The following is a 26,983-nucleotide window of genomic DNA, read 5'->3' on the forward strand; positions in this document are numbered from 1 at the left end:
AGAATCATTCCCCCTAAATATCTATCTGAGTAGTTTCAACCTTCTCAACTTCAGCATGTAAAACAGCACATTAACCATAAATTACCTGCTTCCACCGATACAACATAAACTTCTCCACATAAACCTTCAACAAAATCTGCCGCTACATTATAAAATTCATCTCCATCTGACGAAACCACTGCTACACTGCCTTCACAGATATCTTCACTTATTTCCGTTGATAAAAAATAAAATTCGTCTTCAGCAGCAGAAACAGTCGCTGCGCCGCCTTCCTCAACATCCTCACGAAAATTACTCCTACATACATAACTAAAAGTGTTGCTTCTGAGTAGTACCTCATTGGACTTCTCCATACATTAAACCTCCACCATATTCTGAGATGATGATGATGATGTTTGGTTTATGAGGCGCTCAACTGCGCGGTCATCAGCATATGTACAAAGTCCCAATTTGTACACAGTCCAATTTTAACATGGTCCAATCTACCCATTGTCATTCGATGACAATGATCATGAAATGCTGAGGACAACACAAACACCCACTCCCCGGGCAAAGAAAATCCCCAATCCGACAGGGAATCGAACCCGGGACCCTGTGGTCCAGAGGCAGCAACGCTAGCCATTAGACCACGAGCTGCGGACTCCAGCCAATTCTGATCCACTTGTGCCTCCCTTTCGGACACACAATTTCGCACTGTACTTACACTCATTTTATCTTCCCCCGAATAAAATAAAATGTTCAGTCCCATATCCTCATTATCTAAATGAAAAGTACGTTCTTCTAACTTCATTTGTGTGCTGCTTCCAGCCGCTCCACAATTCCGTTACAACGTTAACGACATCTACCTCCGACATTTGAGCCTCATCCATCATATTATCGCACGTAATCAAAATCCATCCATCACTTATACATTTTCACGTTGGTTTATTTTGCCAGCTCCGAACCTGAGATACGGCGAAATTCAGTTTTCCGATCACCTGTCTCTGTTTTGCGATCTGTTCAAATGGCTCTGAGCACTATGGGACTTAACTTCTGAGGTCATCAGTCCCCTAGAACTTTGAACTACTTAAACCTAACTAACCTAATGACATCACACACATCCATGCCCGAGGCAGGATTTGAACCTACGACCGTAGCGGTCACGCGGTTCCAGACTGTAGCGCCCAGAACCGCTCGGCCACTCCGGCCGGCTTGCGATCTGTGAATCGACGATCCCTCAAACTGTCTATCACTATCGAGATTTCGAAAATAATACTCATCTACTGAACTTGTCGGACAAGGTGCCGGTCGCACTGAAAAACTCAAGCAACCACCTTTTGGGCGTCGTAATCTCCGTTTGTACTCCAAGCGTTCGATATAAGAGGATTGATTTTGCCGAACTCCCTGATTGGAATACTGCCGTTCCGTAATCCAGTCCACTTAAGAACTCATTCTGTAGTCGAGTTCGCATCTAAACACTACAGAATATGATCAAATAACATTTCTCGAATACAGTGTAACCGGTGAAAGAACTGCTCATTAAAATAACCCAGGACTGAGCGTCACCTTCTAACTGCCTTTCCACAGATTTAATTTTAGCTACATCTGACATTCCCGGCACGAAACCGTCTATACAAGCTACGAGCAAGTTTACTGTACTTATTCACAGTCATTTCCAAAACATTTAGCCTTTCCAGATCCACCCCAAGGTAAATTGATTATAGTAGTGGCATGACTCTACATTAATTGTAATAGTGGCCTGACCCGTTGCCAAGGAACTGAGTTCAGTGTACACATCTTTAACCTGCTGTCTGGACTGCACTACCTTAGCACAGAATATTGATTCAAAAATCTATTTATTATGTATAATCTTCTTTTGAGATTCTACAATTCTCCAACACAAACTGTTGAATTCTTTACTCAACTCTTCCTCAAACGTATTTTGCCTTTGCACAAAGTCTTTCACACTCGAACCCAGCTCATTCAATATCTTTTTGACCGTTGCCTCCATTGATATTTTAAACTTCATCAAATTCTGTTCTTATATCCTTCAATTATTCTTCCATAGTGCCCTCTATCCCAATTCCAATTTCTACACCTTCAATATTTGAATTTAATTCTGATTTTACATATTCCATCTTTGAATCTAGGTCAGACATTTCATTTTCAATTTTAGAATTTATATCATATTTTACAATTCAAATCTTTGATTTTAATCAGATTTTATAGTTTCAGTATTGGTGTTTAAATACGTAAGGGGCTGCATTATCTGAACCGTAAAGTCTTCTGTAAAATTAATTCCCCTCTCTGATTTCGGATTATGTGGTACACTAGCATTCTCTGACCCACATAAACTCAGTGATTGTTTAACATTACCACTCTCCATCTCTGACGGTAAATCTACGAATCCACACATATTCACTTTTCTGGCGTCAGTAGTTTACTTATAAGTCATGTTGGCTGTCTCCACTCTGCTGATCTCGCTGAAGGCGAAGTTTCTGCCTGCGTAGAAGTCACTGCCAATTCTGACGATGAAGATTTCAAGAGTTGTTGCCGTGGACCCTAATCCTGTCGCCGCTGCTGAAGTGTGTGCTACCATACGAGTCTCCGCTGTTGGCTGCCGAAGTCTCTTACTAAGCCAACCTTTCCGTAGCCATCTTCTTCTTTCCTGAAATTTTCCTCCAAACCTAACTCTCCCCATCTAATTTCTGCTACACACTCTTATGCAAGCAATTGCTGCAAAATCTTTAGCTAAGAGCCCCCATGTAAAACGGATTTCTTCGCATTACGTGCAGGGTATGGATCATGAAATATTAGCATTGTTAATTAAATCTCATTTGCCATTACAAAAGGGATTGAATTCATATCCCTGACGAGCCCAACCTTGCGAGGTACCAAGGGATGCTGATGGAACATCTAACTACGCGAAAATCCTTGTAGAACAATCGAGTCGTTTTCTGTGCTCCCGCGCAAACGCCACTTCCAAATAACTTCTGGCCACTTCACTCGCGCCTTCCCGCTCTAAGCAACTCGCCGCCTTCCATACGTAACGTTCAGTTGTCCACTTGCCTGGTGTCATTTCATATGCTCCCTCTTACAGCAAATGGAGTACAATGCAGATAATTAACTGCACTTCTTGTCTTTAAATTTTGGTCAAGCATTTAGTTATTAGTATTATCATCAAATGTAACCAAAAAGAAAAGTAGAGGAGGATACACTTATACATTACTATGTAACATAGTTGCTATGTTACACCCCACCTCCATTGTATTAGAAGCTGACAATCATTTAATTCATTAAGCGATAAATGTCGAATAATTTTGAAAAAATAAAAAATTATATTGTGAACAAATTTTTAATTTATTCAATATTACCTTGGAATATTATTAGCTAAAATTTATAAGCGTTCTAAGAACACAGTCTTTTTTTTCAACTATATTTCATTAATATCATATAACAATGTATTCTTAAAACCATCGAAGAGTTTGTGCAAGCCCTTGGTTGTTTAATATGACCCAAAATTTTTGCACCAGAAATATGACTGTGCTACCAGACTTCTAAGAAATCAAATAATTAAGCTCACAACTCATGAACAATGCACAATGCTCTTGAAATTATACATATATAAATCACTGAAATGAACAAACAAATCTTGCACTATTTTGGCCACTTTTGTAAATTTCTACACACATGTCAGTAAATCAGCGGAATGAAAGGCAGCTTGTGAATGATTTTGGCCACTTTTCAGAATCTAACTAATCCTCAAATCTAATACGTTTTTCCTTTAGAAAAAATAAATGTATAATGTAATTCAAAATAATTTTTTTCTCGTTCCTTCCAAAAGAAAGTTAGAAAACAGCTTGTGAACCTCTTTGGCCACATTAGGACTGGGTTGTAGAAGGTAAAACTTGTCGTGTATATGCAATAATATTACACATTTAATTGAAATTCAGAATTCTCATCAGCAGAAAATTCTGACTAATTCTAACAACTCAAATCTATCCCTGTAATGTTCTCTACTAATTGTTAGTAGCCGAGATTTTTTTTTCATACACTTTTCCAATTCGACATTACAGTTGGTATTCAATTAGAATTTGTTGTAACTGGGTATGCTTCCTAATCACTGTTTCAACTTCGCACATTTTAGCGTTTACTGCGGTTTAGTTTTCTTTGACTACAAGCAAGCCTTTTAGAAATTTACGTGTCAGGGCGTTATAGCTAAAGCATGATTCTGTTTCACTCTTCTGGCCTTTAACCTAACAATTCGTTCTACTTACCAAGGGTGGAATGTCACGTCGCCATAGTCCCTTATCACGATATCATTTATCTACTAAGCGAGGAATTTATACATATCTGCAGTCCTTATTTCTTAACTACTGAGGGAGGAAAGTATCCATCTCCTCATTTCATCTTCCAGGGCCCTTAAACTGACTAAACTCTAAAGATTCTTCAGATAAAGTTTGTCAACTTTCCCAACATACAATTTTCTACTTGGACACTACTTAAATCATGGATACCTCTCACAAACATTTATTCTTCACCTAATTGAAATTTTCCTATCAGTTCTTATCATTGATTTCATTCTACATGTCCAACTTCATTAATCCCACAACCGTGCAGTCATCTCAAAGATTGAAACTCGCTATATTCCTCGACCATAATTTTCATTCAAGCATTTTCTTTAGTTACTGATTCTGCTGGATGATAAAGGCTTTCATTGATCTATACTTCCCTTGTGCACTTACCTTCAATTTAATAGTAACCTCGGTCATGTACGAAGCTTCCTTTGTTATTTTTGGCCAGGGACTGGGTGTTTTTTGTGTTGTCCTCATCATTTCATCGTCATCATCATCATTCGTGACAGTGACTCGCACTGACTGTAAAAAATTGGACTGTGTAAAAATTGGGACTCTGTACAGGCACTGGTGACCGCGCCGTTGAGCGCACCAGAAACCAAACATCATCATCATCGTCATCACCATGATCATCTTTGACCTCCAGTATTTGTTCAGTGGATTAAAAAAAATCTTTGCTTGCCAGCCGAATTTTGCTTGTGTGCATTGATAGAGGCCCCCTTATGCGCTCCCCTTACGTCCATCACTGCAAAATTCCTAATTTCATCTGGCTGTTTGTATCTGCCTCTCATCTCCTCATCAGATCATTATTTCTTACACCTCGCCTCCACTGCATTAAATAATTTCCTCTGATACCAAATTTCACATATATACTAAGCTCACTCCCCATAAATATCTTAAATATCTCAAAATTCTATACTTCAACCATGGAAAAAACCTTACATACTACTACTGTTCTCATACAGTGCAAGTACTATTACTTCATCGACTAATCTTCTATATGTCTGATTGCTGTAATACAGAATTACGAAATTGCAGCTGTATCACAACATTACTACAGTTACGTGGTAATTTTAGAAGAGTGGGAGACGAATGGTTATGAAGGTCGAAGAAACCCATTCAACAGCTGGGGACGCAAGGATGCCATACTGCGTACCAGTCGCAGATCGACTGATCCCCTACATATTTATTGTAGCATACTGAAGTAGGGAATCTCCCCAGCTTCACAGCAGTACTATTGTTTTGGGGTAAAGCTAGAAGAGTGTGAGAGGCGAATGGTTGAGAAGGGTGAAGAAAACTATATAACAGCTGGGGACGCATTACAGCTAAACAGTGTATCAATCACAGATCGACCGTATTTAATTCTTGATACTCAGAACATATTCTTTAACTGATGATATTCCTAGTACAAAACATATTTTTATATCTTGGATACATTAACAATAAGTATTTTAACGGAGGTATGATTCTACCACAAAAGGACAATGGTATGTTTGAAGAAACTTTTCCATGTCTTCATTGTCTTCACTAATACGAGATCACCTTCCTTTAGTATTGTTGCCTTAGCTTTCCTATCATGCCTTGTCTTCTTCCCCCCCCCCCCCCGCCCCCTCTCTCTCTCTCTCTTGGGACTTCTCATTCATTTTATACCTAACTAATTCTTCAGTCTCATCTTTCATCAACTGTCGTCATAGGAAAACTTACCTGCTCTGTGATGAAATTGGTCGGCTTTTCTCCCAGAATCAATTCACAAGGAGTGAACCAGTTTCCTCATGCCACAAGTTGTTGGTTATCTCTTCAAATTCAGCTATGATGTTTGCCTGGGCTGTGTTTTATGATGACAGAAAGTATGGCACAATCTGTTCAATTCCTTCATAACTCTTTCACAAGGGCTGCCTTGTAGAGAATAAGGTGTTAGTCTCACATGTACTACTCCTAAAGATTCCAGCAAATGTTTGAAAGCATTGCTGACAAGCTGAGGACCATTACCGGACAAAACAGCTGCTGAGCTGCCAAATTTTTTAAGAAAAACTGTAGCTTCTTTACTAAAACCCAACACGTTGCCGTTTTGATGGGGAAACAGTTTACAAACTTACTGAACACATCAAGTTCTACAAGAATAGGCATGACTCCCACCATTTGACTCGGGTAAAGGCCCAACTTAATCTACAGCCAAAAGTTACGAAGATTTCTGAGGTAGGATACTTTGCTTCAGTCTCTGAATGGGATCAACGGCAGCTCGCTCTTTCTGACATTGGTCACACGCTCCTACAAACTTTTCCACTCGCTTCCACGTGTTAGCTAAAATAACTGCTTCCACCAACATTTCGATCCAGGTACATACACAGTAATGCCCATAGCTGTTATGTGTCAGTTCTGTTAACTTATTCACATGTTGGTCATGCAAACATAATTTCGTTCCTTCTGCATTGGCTTTTCTCCTCCTAAATAGCACCCCGTTATGGAGCTTCTACAACACCCTCACCTTCGGATGTCCACTGCAATTCAAATTTTGCTTCACATACTTTACCTGGGCATCGTCATTCTGATCCTGCGTGATTCCCCAACTCATTCTTGGTTCCCCTCACATATGATTCGTCGATGCAGTTACTTACCCCGCTGCTTGCTGTAATTTAGGCATTCTGGACAGAGTATCCACAGTGCAGTTCTCTTCACCCTTAACATACCTTATTTCTATCTCACGTTGCTGAAGGTACATTGATTTGCAGGCTAATCTTGGGTGCTTCAGTCGACATTGTTTCAGGATATTTAAGACCTTGTTGTCAGTTAATATTACAGTTTGTTCCTCAACAAGTATCCTTCAAACTTTTGGGACCTCAGCGTGACTACCAAGACCTCTTTTCAGCTACACGATAATTATGTTCTGCTGCTTTAACGGTTCTGCTGGCATAGGCCACATTATGGTAACCACACATACCTCCCTCTTCTCATTCCTGAAAAATCTCTACACCTATTTCATATCCACAAATATCAGTTAACAAAAGAAAACTGCTTGCTAACATCAGGTTGATATAATATTATATCACTGGCTAATTCAATTTTCAAGCGCTGGAATGCTTCCTCACGCTCATCTGTCCAAATCCATACAACATCTTCCTTCTGTAACTTGATTTAGGCATGGGGCATTAAACGATTGGTTCAAGACAAAATCTCGGTACAAACCACATAAGCTAAACATGGCTCTTAAATGCTTCTTATTCTTAGGGTTGGTGAACTGTTGTACGGCTTCTAATTTAACATCCCCTGGTCTAATACCCTGTTCACTTATAATGTGCCATAAGGACTTTATTTCTGTTTTCATAAACTCTGTCTTGTTCACCTTTAATTTCATTCCCTCTTCTGACATAGCATCCAGCACTTCCCTTGATAACTGCCAATGCTCTTACCAAGTGGGCTTGGCTAAAAGAATATCATCCACATAGATGGCCAACTGTTCCATGACATCAGGGCACAAAACCTGTGATGGCCTGAACAAATGCATATATAGCAATATTGAACTACACAAAACTATTAACAAATCGTCTCATGTAGAAATGTGGTATGTTTCCTAGACTCAGGAGCTAGCCTAAAAGTGCAATACCCACTGGTGTCATCCAGCGAAGATACAAATTTAGCACCATGCAATTTTGAAACAATGGTCGATCGCTTTCTCCTTCTGCTATGTCACTGAGCTTCCTTGCGTCTAAAACTAAGCATACAGTTCCACCTCGTTTAGGAATAATTACAAGTGGGTTTATGTACTCACTCCTAACTTGTTCAATAACTCCCCAAGATAACATCCTCTCTTATTCTCTTTTTACTGCTTTTCTCTTCGCATATGGAACAATGTATGCCTTTGTCACAAATTTGTCATATGCCTTTATAGTTAATCGACGTTCAAAGACTGCCCTGGAGATGCCGAAAACACTTGCTTGGGATCCATAACCACTTCCCTCAAATCCTCCTTCTGTCTGTCAGACAAAACTTCAGTTTTATTGCTTCACATGTATTCTGTTGTTCAGATTGTCCTGAATGTAGTAAATGCTTATTTGGTTTGGTACCTAGTCGTCCTCTAACTGTTCTATAAAGAAAATATCAGAGTTGTCCCTTTCAAACTTAAATTGATTTTTAAATGGAACTACTACCTCTTGGTCTCTCACACACAGCTTCATCTTTTTACGTTAAAAATCTGGAGAACATCTGAATTCATTCAAGAAATCTGTACCTACCCATAAATTAACATTTAAATTTGGAATAATTAGGAAATTATTCTCTATTCTCTTTCTGTTCAGCACCATAGGAAACAATACTTGATTCGTAGTGACTTTAGAAAGTTTCCCTGCTGCACCTAATAGTTGAAGTCCCCTAGCAGGCAAAACTGAAAAATTCTCCTTCTTTGGGATAGATTCATAGAATTCTTCAGACACAGCGGATACCTCTGAATCACTATCCACTAAAATATCAGCAGCGAGGCTTATTAACTGGGTAGACATTATGGGATGTACTTAATTCATAACGTTTTCTTTATCATCCTCTTTCTCCAAGAGAACCTTAATTACTTCCTTCCTACTAAAATCAGAACAATCTCTTGATTGCTTATTATTGATAACAATGAGTAAACGAGGAAAATCGGACGACCTATCATGAAGCGACAGACTGCACATTTTTTGTGTCTGACACCACCCCTCTTCCATATCCAAAACTTGAAGCTCCTCAGTATCAGTTACTTTCAGAGAAAGATATTCATAGACATTACCATATTCCTCTTCAGAAACGAATTCCCTTACATCTTCCTTTCACACTGTTGTCACCACCACTTACCTGTTCACGTTCCTCTTGCAATTGTTCCTCTGGTTCAGGTGACCACATAGTCAAAAATACTACGTTGCTCTCCATGGTGCCTCCCCTTAAATTTACATCAACTATTCCTCCCGTTACTTGTTTTTCGAGTAATTCAGAAAGGTTATAAATATTTCCGGAAACCTGTTGCCCTTTATATTAATTCCCTTATCTATTTTCATATCATTGGCAAGTTTTAATTGCTGTTCGTAGGTGAGTTTCTCTGCATGCACTACGAGTGGAGCAAGTTGACTGACTCTACTGCCGCCCACGCCGTGATTCGGCTGCGGTATATTGGATCCGACTTCATTGTCACACCCAGTTCCTGCCTCAAAACCACGCGACAGTTCAGCTTGGCTCACGGGCTGTGTATGACTTCGTGGGACCTCAGATACGTGTATTGCCTCTAATCGATCCCGCATAGCAGCATTTCTTAGATCAACTCCCTGCCGTGTGTAGAACTGTCACTGAAATTGTAATTACACAGGGGCAGTTGCCAGCGACGTCCGTGGCCCCTATTTGTGCACCCTGGATGCGCACGCACCTCGTTTACCTGCCTGGGTGACTCCCATGACAGCTGCCTATCTCGTAGGCTGCTGTTCTGCGTATGTAAACGTTCAACCCTACTAAGGTAACGCAGACAGTTCTCGTACTTGTCATGTGGTGTTGGTAGCATAGCTTCTTCTACGACATAGCGCATGAATCGCTCCAAAATACAACTAAACGACTTCACGTCCATGTCAGTTTCTATCAACTTTACCTTGCCCACTTATGTTCACAGAAAGAAACTAGTGAGCCGTACCTTGACTGATAAGGCTCTTCGCTAATGAAATCTCTAGCTAATTCTTCCTGAACTTCTCTAGGCCAGTATTTTTGCAAAAGCTTCTCCTGAAATTCCTTTAGAGATTCAGCAGAATTTGTGACACCGTTCGTCCATACAATGACATCTTCTCGCCGGTATCCGATAATGAAGGATATTTGCTGATTTATTTCCATACAGTTTGGTAAAACGTCATTAAAACTTCGAATGAATACTTTTGGAAGTAAATTTCAATTAGGAACAGAGTAATCAGATTTTCTACATTTAATTAATGCCACGTCTGTGTATCCAGAAAATTAACTATGCGCAACTTTACCCGAGAGTGTGCTTGTTTCCTCAGAAAGATCTGAAATTTGCAGATCTACCGTTACATTTCGAGCTATCTGTCTGATCTGAAACCAGTCGCGGGTTTGACGTTCCACGACAATCACGTGATTCGTTTCCAACACACCTTCCTTGAGCAGTTTCATATTTTCTTTCGACACTTCAGTATGTAAAGTTACTAACTCACCCCCAACAGCCTGCTCATCGGCGACGTGTTCAGATATACGAGGGTTGCAACTTAAATAGTAGCAACTATTTATTCACAACCGATACAAAACAGTTACATGTTTGCATCTGTTACTGTGCTTCAAAATAGTAACCAGTGTTGTTGCCAGCAATTTGGAAGGCTTAGTACACCGTTAGCAGAGCCTGTTCTGTTTATGGTGCGAATGGAGCTGTCTACCGCCTGTCGAATCTCTGGAACAGTTCTGAAACGAATGCCACGAAGTGGTTCCTTTATCTTCGGAATCAAATCAAAGTCACAAGGACTTAAAGTGGCCGATAGAGTACTTCCCAGTCCCATCGACCGAACAGAGCAGCCACAGCTTGCGCTGTATGCGCCCGCGCATTGTCGTGCGAAATGATGGGTGGGTTGCGCAGAAAGTGTCGCCACTCCTTTCGCAAAGCATTGCTCTCTGCTGCCGTTGGATAAGCAGCTGCAGCAGCAAGTCGTATACTCCTAGCTCACTCATTTGTTACATAGTTTAATTCTTAATTTCTTTGCGTGTTTTTGGTACTTGCATTGTCAAATTCATAAATTTCGGGCGTATTATAGTATTTGAGAGTTGTAGCATCGCGTTTTAGTACCTGAATATTGTAAATTCGCGTAGTCGTCTGTCTTCTGTTTTTGTTTTGAACGGCCGGTGTCGGTTGGTCACAGTCAGTGTGCTCCCCTGCCGCCGTTGGATAAGCAGCTGCAGCAGCAAGTCGTATACGCCTAGCTCACTCATTTGTTACATAGTTTAATTCTTAATTTCTTTGCGTGTTTTTGGTACTTGCATTGTTTAATTCATAAATTTCGGGCGTACTATAGTATTTGAGAGTTGTAGCATCGCGTTTTAGTACCTGAATTGTGTAAAATCGCGTAGTCTCCTTCCGCCGCCGAGCAGTGTGTCAGCAGTGCGCAAGTAGCAGCATTACTGCATTTACTAGGCAATCTTGTATTTTAATAACCGTTTAAATTTTGTGTCGATTTGTTTGCGCTCTCTGTAGATTAGTTCAGACGTTCTTTGCACAACAGTTTTTAGCATGGATAGGGACTGCAACTGCTGTGTTCGGATGCAGGCTGAGTTGGCATCCCTTCGCTCCCAGCTTCAGGCAGTGTTGGCTTCGGTCACACAGCTTGAGGCTGTTGCCAATGGGCATCACTGTGGGGTTCCGGATGGGGGTTTGTCGGGGTCGGCCAGCTCGTCCCACGCATCCCCCGATCGGACTACGACTGTGGTTGCCCAGAATACTGCCCGCATTGAGGCTGATCCCTCACCTGTGATAGAGTAGGAGGTCGTCTCGAGGTGTGGCAGGGGGCGAAAGACATTCCAGAGGGCTGAACGGAAGGCCTCTCCAGTTTGTCTGACGAAGTGGTTTCAGGCTCTGTCTCAGGCCGATACTGATCTTCGGCCGGACATGGCTGCTTGTCCTGTTCCAGAGGTTGCCCCTCAGTCTGCAAGATCCGGGCGGTCGCAGAGGGTGGGCTTACTGGTAGTTGGGAGCTCCAACGTCAGGCGCGTAATTAGGCACCTTAGGGATATGGCAGCAAGAGAGGGGAAGGAAACCAATGTGCACTCCGTGTGCATATCGGGGGGAGTCATTCCAGATGTGGAAAGGGTCCTTCCGGATGCCATGAAGGGTACAGGGTGCACCCATCTGCAGGTAGTCGCTCATGTCGGCACCAATGATGTGTGTCGCTATGGATCGGAGGAAATCCTCTCTGGCTTCCGGCGGCTATCTGATTTGGTGAAGACTGCCAGTCTTGCTAGCGGGATGAAAGCAGAGCTCACCATCTGCAGCATCGCCGACAGGACTGACTGCGGACCTTTGGTACAGAGCCGAGTGGAGGGTCTGAATCAGAGGCTGAGACGGTTCTGCGACCGTGTGGGCTGCAGATTCCTCGACGTGCGCCATAGGGTGGTGGGGTTTCGGGTTCCGCTGGATAGGTCAGGAGTCCACTACACGCAACAAGCGGCTACACGGGTAGCAGGGGTTGTGTGGCGTGGGCTGGGCGGTTTTGTAGGTTAGATGGCCTTGGGCAAGTACAGAAAGGGCAACAGCCTCAACGGGTGCGGGGCAAAGTCAGGACATACGGGGACCAAGCAGCAATCGGTTTTGTAATTGTAAACAGTCGAAGCTGCGTTGGTAAAGTACCGGAACTTCAAGCGCTGATAGAAAGCACCGAAGCTGAAATCGTTATAGGTACAGAAAGCTGGCTGAAGCCAGAGATAAATTCTGCCGAAATTTTTGCAAAGGTACAGACGGTGTTTAGAAAGGGTAGATTGCATGCAACCGGTGGTGGAGTGTTCGTCGCTATTAGTAGTAGCTTATCCTGTAGTGAAGTAGAAGTGGATAGTTCCTGTGAATTATTATGGGAGGAGGTTACACTCAACAACCGAGCTAGGCTAATAATTGGCTCCTTTTACCGACCTCCCGACTCAGCAGCATTAGTGGCAGAACAACTGAGAGAAAATTTGGAATACATTTCACATAAATTTTCTCAGCATGTTATAGTCTTAGGTGTAGATTTCAATTTACCAGATATAGACTGGGACACTCAAATGTTTAGGACGGGTGGTAGGGACAGAGCATCGAGTGACATTATACTGAGTGCACTATCCGAAAATTACCTCGAGCAATTAAACAGAGAACCGACTCGTGGAGATAACATTTTGAACCTACTGATAACAAACAGACCCGAACTTTTCGACTCTGTATTTACAGATCAGGGAATCAGTGATCATAAGGCCGTTGCAGCATCCCTGAATATGGAAGTTAGTAGGAATATAAAAAAAAGGGAGGCAGGTTTATCTGTTTAGCAAGAGTAATAGAAGGCAGATTTCAGACTACCTAACAGATCAAAACGAAAATTTCTGTTCCGACACTGACAATGTTGAGTGTTTATGGAAAAAGTTCAAGGCAATCGTAAAATGCGTTTTAGACAGGTACGTGCCGAGTAAAACTGTGAGGGACGGGAAAAACCCACCGTGGTACAACAACAAAGTTAGGAAACTACTGCGAAAGCAAAGAGACCTTCACTCTAAGTTTAAACGCAGCCAAAACCTCTCAGACAAACAGAAGCTAAACGATGTCAAAGTTAGCGTAAGGAGGGCTATGCGTGAAGCGTTCAGTGAATTCGAAAGTAAAATTCTATGTACCGACTTGACAGAAAATCCTAGGAAGTTCTGGTCTTACGTTAAATCAGTAAGTGGCTCGAAACAGCATATCCAGACACTTCGGGATGATGATGGCATTGAAACAGAGGAGAACACGCGTAAAGCTGAAATACTAAACACCTTTTTCCAAAGCTGTTTCACAGAGGAAGACCGCACTGCAGTTCCTTTTCTAAATCCTCGCACAAACGAAAAAATGGCTGACATCGAAATAAGTGTCCCAGGAATAGAAAAGCAACTGGAATCACTCAACAGAGGAAAGTCCACTGGACCTGACGGGATACCAATTCGATTCTACACAGAGTACGCGAAAGAACTTGCCCCCCTTCTAACAGCCGTGTACCGCAAGTATCTAGAGGAACGGAAGGTTCCAAATGATTGGAAAAGAGCACAGGTAGTCCCAGTCTTCAAGAAGGGTCGTCGAGCAGATGCGCAAAACTATAGACCTATATCTCTGACGTCGATCTGTTGTAGAATTTTAGAACATGTTTTTTGCTCGAGTATTATGTCGTTTTTGGAAACCCAGAATCTACTATGTAAGAATCAACATGGATTCCGGAAACAGCGATCGTGTGAGACCCAAGTCGCTTTATTTGTTCATGAGACCCAGAAAATATTAAATACAGGCTCCCAGGTAGATGCTATTTTTCTTGACTTCCGGAAGGCATTCGATACAGTTCCGCACTGTCGCCTGATAAACAAAGTAAGAGCCTACGGAATATCAGACCAGCTGTGTGGCTGGATTGAAGAGTTTTTAGCAAACAGAACACAGCATGTTGTTATCAATGGAGAGACGTCTACAGACGTTAAAGTAACCTCTGGCGTGCCACAGGGGAGTGTTATGGGACCATTGCTTTTCACAATATTTATAAGTGACCTAGTAGATAGTGTCGGAAGTTCCATGCGGCTTTTCGCGGATGATGCTGTAGTATACAGAGAAGTTGCAGCATTAGAAAATTGTAGCGAAATGCAGGAAGATCTGCAGTGGATAGGCACTTGGTGCAGGGAGTGGCAACTGACCCTTAACATAGACAAATGTAATGTATTGCGAATATATAGAAAGAAGGATCCTTTATTGTATGATTATATGATAGCGGAACAAACAGTGGTAGCAGTTACTTCTGTAAAATATCTGGGAGTATGCGTGCGGAACGATTTGAAGTGGAATGATCACATAAAATTAATTGTTGTTAAGGCGAGTGCCAGGTTGAGATTCATTGGGAGAGTCCTTAGAAGATGTAGTCCATCAACAAAGGAGGTGGCTTACAAAACACAGTATTACTGTTCGTTTTTGAAGCATCACCTGCGACCAGTTTTGCGAAAAAAGCTAGTTTTACATTCGATTTGCCTTCATAGTTTGTGTAATCTGAGCCATCTTCATGTGTAGCATTAAATGCCTTGTACGAGTAAGCATTATTATCAAACCAGCCATCACCAACTTTGACGTCTATTTCTACGTCTTTGTTTGGCAAGTTCAAATTATTTTAGTCTCCTCGTTTACAGGAACAGACTGCCACTGGTAACTTTATATTTTGTTCATCTTTATTATACAGGAAAAATTTGTATTACATTTCTATAAGCACTGTTACAGCAGCACCCCCAAAATCTAATAAAGAGTCGTTTGCATCTGTTATATTGACCTGCAAATTTTGAGCTGGAAAAAGTAGTCGATAACTTGGTTCGTATATAATTGGGCCAGGTAGTTCCAACAAGTCGGGTTTAAATGAAGCGATAATCTTTGTTTCCCGATGAAAATTCTAGGAGTCCTTCACAAGCATGCCATCTGCTAAATTAAAATGGACTTTAATTTTTTCGAACGGGATAATTTTTGACAGATCTGCTGCTACAACATTTGTTTTTGGTCCCATAATTTGATTCTTAAACCCTAACAATATGCCTATATTATTATCTTTATCAAAATACAGCTTAGTGTCGGTGCTTTCGATTTCGACTCTATTTAGTGCACTGTTTGGCTTAATCCTCAGATTATTAGCATTAAAAGGGCTCTGAATCTGAATGTATTTCTCTAAATTATCGAGACTGTACTGTCCTGCGGGAATAGTTAAGGTGCTAATGACATTGTCTTTCTTAAAGTGCAGTCTGTTGTTTTCGTTTGTAGCATTTGGTTAAAAATATCGAGTAAAATCCAACCAATCCCACCTTCGTAAATACTTATCATATTGACACGTATAGCCTTTTCTCTAAAATTGACGACTTACCACTGAGTTCAAAAATTCTGTTCATCTACAAATAAACAATGAATAAATTTACAACAGATTGGGATCCGAAGATCAGAATTCGTGAATGGAAAATGCCAAAGAGACATGGTAATCTAATACCAAGCACCATTCGTTGTGCAATAATAGGACCAAGCGGTTGTGGAAAAACAACATTAACGATTGACAGTTATATTCTAGCATATGGATGGTTGAACTGGGATTAAATTAAGCACCTGCACATTTATTCACAAAGTTTAGATCATCCAAAAATCCAGAATTTATAAAAATATCTGAAAAAAATGAAGAGAAACACAAAGAAAATAATACTACATTTATCAGCAACATCGATGATATTATCCCTCTAAACGAATGCCTAGATAATTCAGTTGTTGTGTTTGATGATTTTATTCTTGAAAATCAAGATAGAGAATATTTTACTAGAGGAAGACATAAGAACATTGACTGCTTCTATTTAGTTCAAACATACTTAAAAATTCCCAAGCAGTTGGTGAGAGAGAACCTTAATTTTCTAAACATTTTTGGGCAAGATGGCATAAACCTAAGACACATATACGATGATTTTGTGGACGTTGGCATCAAGTGGAACGTCTTTAAAGAAATTTGCAAGAAACTGTGGAATGAGGACTTTCGCTTTATCACTGTTGATATGATACGAAAAGCGTATTCAAGCAAATAGAGAGAAAATGTTAAAACGTTTATAAAATTTCAATGGTTAAAAAAAGCATTAAAATTACACTGTAACATTGCTTTCATTTACCCAACTATTGTGCAAGTTATCAAAACCTAGCCACTTCACTTGAACTTCATCACCATCCTTTTTCTCAACACTTTTTCCACAAGATAAACATCTGGGTATTTCGTCTTTTGTAATTCTTTTTCGTAGAAGCTTCCCGAAATTTCTTCACCACTTGTGTCCTTCAGCTTGTAGGTAGGCGAATGTGTTGCTGATATCAACGGCTTCAAATAATTCAGTGACCAGTCTGCTGTGTAACCTTTCTCGAACAAACTCTTCATTTTGCTGATCCTGACTTTATCACCTAGCATGCACTTGGGTGATTCTGCTCTGAGTCCAAGTGTTTTTTTTCTGTAGTGAATCTGTTACATCTACAGGTCTCATGTCTATTGTTCTATGTACATCATTGTTGTACTTGTGTATCAGTTTGGGCAGTAGGTCGACGTAATCTCTGAAAAAGTAGAGTAGTGATTTATGTTTGGAAGCCTCATCAACTCTCTGAAGTGTTTGTAGTAGAATTCTTTTCCGTTATCTGTCTGCAAATTTTTCGGCTTCCTTTCTACCAATATATGTTTGAAAGCGCTAGTCATATTTTTGCCAGATTTGTCTTTAACAGGAATAGCCCAAGCAAATTTTGAAAACACGTCAATCACAGTCAGAAAATACTTTTATTGATTTTGGATACGTTGGTTAGGTTACCAGAATCCGTCTCAACTAACTCATCTTGCCACACATTGTCTATACCAAATTCTATGACTGTTTTTCTTTGGAAGTTCTTTCTCATTGGTTTGAACAGATCGTTAACAATTTCTTCACGAATATTTACAGTCGACGACTTCACTTTTTTTCAACAAACGTACTCTTCTTACTCTTACACTCTGCACAATTGGCCTCAATTCTGGCTCGACGACTTTTTGTGGTAACTGTCTGAGGGTGAATTGTAGCTGTAAATCTTTTGCACCTTAAACACCAAATAAGTTTCTCCTCAAGCATTTATTTCACCAAATAAAATTAATTTCGCATCTACTGGTATATCAATCTTTTGACCTACGTTGTTTAGGCCAATATTCAGATAATCATTAACAGACACTTTTAAGGAAACCGTCTCTCTATCTATTTCATATGGTGCACGATTTCCTATCAATATGACTACAAAATCATTTAACATAAACTTGTGAATTTTTCCGTGGAGTCTGACTTTTTCAGAGTAAATGTATGAAAGTATAATCTAGAACAAACTGGGCTAAGCTACTTTTTGTCTTCAATGAAAAGTCGAAGACTTGTTTATCATAGACCATCCTCTCTAGCACATCAATCCTACGTATCGAATTGTTTATCTCTTTATTATGATGTGCCATGATTCTACTTTGTTTATCGAATTTAGCTTTTGTAGCACAATTTGAGAAAATTTTCTCTATGTCCTTTTTGTTCATGTAATCATTCAATAGTGTGAGAACACTCGTGTATTCAGGCTTTGTAAAAATATTATTTAATTGCTTTTCTACATATTTTTCGGTAACTACATCATAGCCCTCTATATTCTCTTTTACATTTACTATTATCTTACCCTTGAAGTCGACATAACCTTTTGTTATTTTAGAAACGCTATTTAATTGATTTCGAAATTGTATGGGCTCACCTTTGATTTTTGAAGCTAATTCTTTATCAGTCTTTGCAGCTAATTCTCCCAAATCCGCTTTACTAGCAGTCGATTCTAGTTCCTTAGTTAATTCTCCCAAGTCATCTTTACTAGCTAATTTTCCTTGTCTTATCTTGTTTCCAGAAATATCCATTTATTGTATCCAGAATTTTTTTGAACTCCCACCCAACCGTAAATAGCTTCAAGACCCACAAACATAGGTGATCACATACAAGCTGGCTAAAATTTTGAATTCGCTCTGCGTTGTTAACACGTTACCTTGGCCTAGACAGTTCATTAACGTTTGAGGAACATTGCCACCAAATGAGTCAAACACAAATTTTTCATCCCATTATTGAAATAACATAGTCAGTGAGTGTCTACGCGATCAGACGTATCCAGGTTCACTACTCCTGATCCGACTTCTTTGGGTTCTATTGGTAGCTCGTCAGTTATAAAGCTTCGTCTAAAATTGGTAATTTTCAGTTCTTTTACTAATTTTTCTACGTCAAAATTGGTTAGCGGATGGTTACTCTTTTGCATCATTTCTTCGACTTCTTCTTCGACATGTCAAACTTTTTTCTCTCCATTTCTAGATTATGCCTCTTCTGTTCTGCTAATTCCGCATCTTCCTTCTGTTTTTTATGAACAGCACTCGTAATTGCTGCAGTACCACCAGCCAGCGAACCAAGTGCACCCTGTGCACCTAGAATCAGTGGCAAGAACCCACCATCATGTTTATTCAGACGTGAACATTCTTTTTTTGTTGTAAGATATTCAAGTATTTTTTTCATAACAGGTATAGATAAAGTTATGAGTAAACTACCACCTTTTTAACTTTACCGGTTTTCTGTTTCATCTGCGTTTCAATAAGAAGACTATCGAGAAAGTTGTGACTTTTCAGTTCGTCGTTGGAGAGATTTGTCTTAATAGCTTTGGCTTTTGGTTTGCCGCTAGACAGCACATTAAAATCGACACTAAATCCTTTCATTTATTAACGGGAGAAAAACATTTTTTCATGCAAACTTTGCATGAAAATTATAAAGTCCAACCATTATCGTCTAGGCCCACACTTAATTTTCTCTTTCCAAACGCTATCCCAGCAACGGCAGTAGAAGATAATCTTTCTCCTAGCGATGCATCTTTGCTAAAAATTCTCTCTTTTGCTGCCTTCTGTAATTCTTTATTAGCATGATTCCTATTTTCCAGACCGTTATGGTCTCTGTTCGCAGTGTCGTGTGCATTGCATGCTTCATCCAGTTTGTTTTTTCCGGCGTCAACTCTAGCTAATCTTTCCTCTAGCTTTGTCCCTGGTCCACAGTAATTGTACCCTGGTATATGCATTTCAAACGGTAACTTGTTAATTAGCGTATTTATCAGTCCTATATCACGCTTTTCATTTATCCAGAAGGTGTGAGGTAAAATATTCAGCAATTTTATTAAATACGGAATTCCCTTTCGATTGGGCACTATAAAGTCGGTAAATTTACTGGTGAACATTTTCGTTATGCCGACTTTTCATTATGATAACTATTGTTTCCAGCATTTTCTTCACCATGAATTATAAGTATTCCATCGATCAAATCTCTGACATCAGTCAACCAAACATACTCTACAGGTTTTGCTGTATATCTTTTTACAAAGCCCATTCTTCCTTTGCTGCCTGGTGATTTTGACGCCAAATTACCACGTACTTTCCTTAATGACTGCCATATTGGCTTAATGATGCTGTAGTACTTTTTGCCGCTGCTTGACTTGGGTTTATTCGTATTCGGATCATTGTGGTGAAATATTGCGTTGGTTTCCTTCAGCATAATTGTATAGGCATCAAAGTCATGAGGCGTGTGGTCTTCAAATGATCCGTTTTCTCGGGCTAGCAGTTTCATCAATCCATCGCTGGCATGCCTTTGACAGAAATAGTGTCATTCGCCTATGTAGTGCTTTCCATGGTCAGACCTTAAGCCAAATACCGTTATACTGAGACCGCCCAAGTACTTTGGTATTTTCGGGGCCAGGTAAGTTCTTGAGTAGTCCGTAACAGCCTTCATCTTCTCCCGTTCCTCGTCCTTTGTGTTGTAACATAAGTTCAAAAAAATGGTTCAGATGGCTCTGAGCACTATGGGACTTAACATCTATGGTCATCAGTCCCCTAGAACTTAGAACTACTTAAACCTAACTAACCTAAGGACATCACACAACACCCAGTCATCACGAGGGAGAGAAAATCCCTGACCCCGCCGGGAATCGAACCCGGGCGCGGGAAGCGAGAACGTTACCGCACGACCACGAGCTGCGGACAACGTAAGTTACGTGTCTTTGACGTGATCCGGTCATAATCAACAAATAAGCTACTTTCAAAAGATGATTCTTTATGTGTGGACGGGATAGGAAACATTCGTCATAGTGCCCATCGTAAGGAAGTAGCTGTTTTTCAACTTCTCGATTTTTCGCTATAGCACCGATAACTTTTTTATTATGCGCGCTTACGTCTCACGTTTCATGTTTACGTCTCACGATTTTTATGGCTGATAAACTATAAAAATTTGATGGAATTCGATATCGTGAACGTTATAGCCTTTGACAAATTTGTAACCATTATATACCATAGTCATGTCTCTTAGCGTTTCATAGTTCTCGTAATTCAGTTCTTTGTTAATCTATCTGGTAGAAGAATCTTACACTCGTCATCGAGCTCTAGAGATCTTTTATATCCATTTTTTATATTTAAGCTGGTGGCGTTTGTAATTGTGAATAAACGTCCTTCTTCTAAGTCACTAAGTTTTCTGTGACACATTGGTGCCTTCAGGTTATTGAGTTTCATCTTCAACTGATCTCGCTCCATTTTTATTACACACATAAATAAACATGTTTAAGGCATTTATCGCTTCTAGTTGCGCCACAGTATTCTTTAAAGTCTTCGTTATTGCCTTGAATGAAGAAGATATCTTTGGGCAATTTATGCCAAATAAAGACAGTACAAATTTACTTGCTCTCGCTAGAATGTTTGAGAATTCATTGTATTCGTAAAATATGCCATCCTTGAAGACGTACAACATGCCATTTATGTATCTGAATACAGAGTCTAAGGCCGATGGCATGCCAGGAAAACTTTTACTGATAACACCATAGGCCTTTCTTCTAAAGCTGCATTCGTCTACTTCTGCAAAGCGTACATCGTCATAAAAAATAAATGTTCTGCCTGAATAAGTGTTTAACACTCCGTGGATGACAGATTGTTGTCCCAAACATATATCAGATACCTTTTTAGGGTAACCAAATTCCAGCGCTAAACTCCGTACTTGAACGATATATATCATGTTATTAAGATTTAATACGACTTGACCTGATGGCCTCTGATAAACAGCAGACATATTTTGGAAATTCTGCAGCAGAAACCTTAACCAGTCTGTAATCAGCAAGTTTTAGTAGTGTGCTTGTCATTATTAAGAGCATTCAACCAAACCCTTCTTCCATAGAAAATGTACAAGAATTCTTCCACAATAAAAGAACTTCCAAACTGCTTGACTTTGCACAATTCAGGTTCTTTTTCGGGTACTGTTGGAGTTTGAGTGGGGCGATTGAGTAGGTTCAGAAGAAGAAGAAACAGCAGCACGTTTCTCGCATAAACTTTGAGAAACGCGTATATTGTCTTCAGATAACTACATGATAGTGTTGTTGTAAAGCGCGTACATCATTGATTCAGCGACATATGAATGCGCCAAACCTAGCGTGTGGCCATTTTCGTGAACTAAGACAGCGAAAAAGTTTGTTTGTGAAGAAGACGTATTATTGTCCATTTCCATCTACCAATATTCATCCTGATCAACATGGATTTCAATAGGATCGTTTTAAAAATTAGGATCATCTGTAGGACTAAATTTTGCCTTCTATGTGCTCCTCTCTTGTTTGAAATGACATTATCAGGATTTTGGTTACTGTTCTCGAAAGTAATATCCGTGTGATCTTGCCACATTTTAAAAGCTGCTTCAGCCGCCTGCAACTTTTTCTAGTCGCAAGTTAGTAATGCCATTTTATATTCTTCTTCTTCCACTTCTAGATGTGTGTAGTAAAGCTCAAAACATTATCTTTCACGCCATATCTTGGTTTTTCCATTAATTGCAACGTTTCGTCAGTCAGCTAACCATTAGCTACTAGATTATATTATTGTTGGAATAACTTAAGTGCATCTTTGTACACTTCTTCACTCAATTTAGAAAGTTGATCTTCTTCTTGGTAGTCCAAGTAACCAAAGTTGTGCAAATCTTTTACTGCTGCTTCATCGTGAACAGATACTAATAAGGGTAAGAAGATTCAAAGTACTCTTACTCTGTTCATTTGTTACACAAAATAAAACAATTGTGTTATAAAATGGAAGTAGTTATTGATATTAGCAACAGCCAACTTACGTTCAATGATAAGCAAGTGCAAATTGTTATGGAAACTGATAACAATCCATGATTCAAGGCCAAGTATGTATGTGATAATGAGTATGTAAACTTGAGAGAGGACAAGTTAATCTCTCACCTATTTTTCGTATACAGAAAATTACTAAACATTTTATTATAACCTGACAACCTTGAGCAAGACTCTAGAAAGTTAACAGCCTGAGCAAATGTTGATGGAGCCTGGTAGGGCGCTAAAAGCATGAGATATGTTTATGGTTCTTAGTTCGTAGAAATGGCATGTTGGGAGTTGGAAGAAATTGGGGGTGAGCCCATCCCTCAGTAAATCTTTGCCAGACAGGCCCACAGCCATACAGGGCAGACAGAGCAGCCTCTTGTCGAGAGAGGTCTCCAGCAGAACAATGCCACTACACCGGCATTGGCGCCAGCCAAAGGCTGGGCTGGGGGCGACAGACTGAAGGGAAACATCTAAACAGTGGAGTCGTAAACTGGGAATTGTGTATAGAGCCACTCGTAATAAACATTCACAAGTTTTCGTGTACAGCGAAATTGCAAATAGGCCTGTCGCCCACTTCCATCGGCCGCCTGGGCGTCTGAGAAATGTTTAGAGATAGAATCTTTATTACACCTCACAGCTAGGACTAACAAGCTCCGGCGTATAGGCGATTTAGATAAAGATCTATAAGAATGTATTTGTTCACTTCTTGTCGTGGGAAGCGACACGACTTCGGAGAAAAACATCTTCCCCCTCTGCAAAAATTTAAAAAAGCCAGTAACTGGCGGTTTCCTTTTTTTCCAGAGACACAGGTTTCGTAACTCTTGCCCTGGTTCGACATGAGTTTGTGCTATAGTGACGAAGGGCAGATTTAGCGCCTCTAAAGCCCTATGATTGGCTGAAGGTGGCGTGCAGGCGGTGTCGTTTGTGCACTTTGTAGGAAAACGGAATTTTTGTTTCTGAAGAGATGCACTGCATTCGGGGTGCTGGACTTTAGTCTGGTAAGAAGGGACTTCTGGTCGATGCTCTGGCACGTGTGATTGGCGTAATTAGCACATTTCAACCAAGAAATTTAAGTTGCCAAGAAAGCTTATTACTTCACAAGAGAAGGAGCTACAAGGGTTAATTAACAAGATCAACTAGCAAATTCAAATATCGATAAACAGTACCTAAATCCCTTGGCGCACTGTAGTCTTTAAGTGAAGGTCTTTCCCTTGCGTTACTACGTGAACACTAAAACTAAATCCATTTCTGGTTACCAGGATTGCGTACTTCCCACAGTTTTACTTTAAAACGTATATTTAGAGCGGGGTGCTGATTACCAATAGTAAAACTCTCTCTGTGTCCTTCATGGCCAGTGCTGTAATTCCATTCAGATATACACAACCACACTGACAGGCTCATCCAAACCTGACTGGTTTCACACATTATCGGCGATCACTTATTCGACAAGCTGTATCTGGAGCGGTGAGGAAACAATGAGCAACTGCAATCACCGAAAGCGCGATCCATACTTGGAAGTACCCAATGCTAACAAGCGACGAGTGCACACACAGACACTGTGTACTTCGTTCAACTTGGCAGAACCCAACACTGGTACACACGGCTGACAATCCAAAGACGGCACAACACAGCCCTCGGCGTACAGCTACATGCACGTTGGCTCCATCTCTTCTCTTCTCAGACAGCACTGGCTCTCCGGCCTCACTCTCGCCTCAGCGCAACTGTTTTCGCCTTTCTAAAACTAGCTGAGAGTCAATCTAGCAATCAGAGCTTCAATTTAGAGCGAGATATCGAAACCAGATAGCCACTGAAGCAATGCCAACAGCAACACGGTTCAAGCACCTAAGAACTACGTTCAATAAATGGAGTAAAGTTTCCCTGTTACTGGACTCAGAGGCGTGACAGAACAATAAAATATTACATTCACTTTGAAAATTATTGTAGTTTTGCTGAAGCCAGTCTCATGTAAGATTCTGTTCTATGACAGTGGCTACAGGCATTTTACTTCCAATAAAATTGTTGCCCTTAAGGAAATAGTATTTGTTTAGTACCCAACAAAAACCTGTAGGCCTATACAAACTTCATTCCGTGGTATGATATAGCTAAATTTATGCAACAGTTAAACAAACTAGTTTACATTTCATCGAGTTATTTGGTAAGAGTACCAATTCCAAACTCTTTATAACTGTGACGACGGCGTTGATCTCGTTGCTTAGAGGATGGTAAACTAAACTCAGATTTATGTTACTTTAGTTGATAAAAATAATGAAATTGTCCCTGCTGTATTAGTCACGCGAGTCAAGATTTCTGCTGCAATGGTCCCCGCGTGAACGAACCCGTGATTTAGATGTCGTTTTCTTCGGGAATAAGTTGACACTGACAGCGTTTGAAGCCGCATAAACTTAAAGTGTTTAGGAGTGCAGTGCGTTATTGGTTAGATCCGTAGACTTCGTAAACTACGTAAAGAACAGCATTAAAGTTTTGAAGTGCGTTCGCTTGCCGCATACGTGGAGAAGCGGCCGACAGTCGAGGGTGTGTCACGTTTCGCCACCTCAGCAGCAGCGCCGCAGGAGCGGCAGCAGCAGCGGCAGCAGCTGAGACGTGGCGCTGCGTCACCATCCACCGGCCGCTGCCTTCCCTACCGGCCGCAGCGGCGCCCACCGCTGGGCGCGTCAGCGGAGGCGGGCAGCCAAGAGAATGTGCTTCTCTGTGATAATAACTGCAGCAAGCAGACAATACCACGTCACATCAAGTGACTGCTAGTGCCTCGAGAGCAACGCCAACGGACGATGTAAGACAGAATATTCACCAACCACTGAATATGGCTGAGGAATCTACACTACTGGCCATTAAATTGCTACACCACGAAGATGACGTGCTACAGACGCGAAATTTAACCGACAGGAAGAAGATGCTGTGATATACAAATGATTAGCTTTTCAGAGCATTCACACAAGATAGGCGCCGGTGGCGACACCTACAACCAGCTGACGTGAGGAAAGTTTCCAACCGATTTCTCATACACAAACAGCAGTTGAACGGCGTTGCCTGGTGAAACGTTGTTGTGATGCCTCGTGTAAGGAGGAGAAATGCGTACCATCACGTTTCCGACTTTGATAAAGGTCAGATTGTAGCCTATCGCGATTGCGGTTTATCGATTCGTGACATTGCTGCTCGCGTTGGTCGATATCCAATGACTGTTAGCAGAATGTGGAATCGGTGGGTTCAGTAGGGTAATACGGAACGCCGTGCTGGATCCAAACGACCTCGTATCACTAGCAGTCGAGATGACAGGCATCTTATCCGCATGGCTGTAACGGATCATGCAGCCATGTCTCGATCCGTGTGCTCCCTGACACCGTTGGATAAGCAGCCGCAGCAGCAAGTCGTATACTCTTAACTCACTTATTTGTTACATAGTTTAATTCTTAAATTCTTTGCGTGTTTTTTGGTGTTTGCGTTGTTTAATTCATAAATTTCGGGCGTATTGTAGTATTTGAGAGTTGTAGCATCGCGTTTTAGTACCTGAATAGTGCAAATTCGCGTAGTCGTCTGTCTTCTGATTTGTTTTGAACGGCCAGTGTCGGTTGGTCACAGCCAGTGTGCTCCCTGCCGCCGTTGGATAAGCAGCTGCAGCAGCAAGTCGTATACTCGTAGCTCACTTACTTGTTACATAGTTTAATTCTTAATTTCTTTGCGTGTTTTTGGTATTTTCGTTGTTTAATTCATAAATTTCTGGCGTATTGAAGTATTTGAGAGTTGTAGCATCGCGTTTTAGTATCTGAATAGTGTAAAATCGAGTAGTCTCCTTCCGCCGCCTAGCAGTGTGTCAACAGTGCGCAAGTAGCAGCATTACTGCATTTACTAGGCAATCTTGTATTTTAATAACCGTTTAAATTTTGTGTCGATTTGTTTGTGCTCTCTGTAGATTAGTTCAGACGTTCTTTCCACAACAGTTTTTAGCATGGATAGTGACCGCAATTGCTGTGCTCGGATGCAGGCTGAGTTGGCATCCCTTCGCTCCCAGCTTCAGGCAGTGTTGGCTTCGGTCACACAGCTTGAGGCTGTTGCCAGTGGGCATCACTATGGGGGTCCGGATGGGGGTTTGTCGGTGACAGCCAGCTCGTCCCACGCATCCCCGATCGGACTACGACTGTGGCTCCCCGGGATACTGCCCACATTGAGGCTGATCCCTCACCTGTGGTAGAGTGGGAGGTCGTCTCGAGGTGTGGCAGGGGGCGAAAGACATTCCGGAGGGCTGAACGGAAGGCCT

Source organism: Schistocerca piceifrons, chromosome X (assembly GCF_021461385.2).
Source record: "Schistocerca piceifrons isolate TAMUIC-IGC-003096 chromosome X, iqSchPice1.1, whole genome shotgun sequence".
Classification (NCBI taxonomy): domain Eukaryota; kingdom Metazoa; phylum Arthropoda; class Insecta; order Orthoptera; family Acrididae; genus Schistocerca; species Schistocerca piceifrons.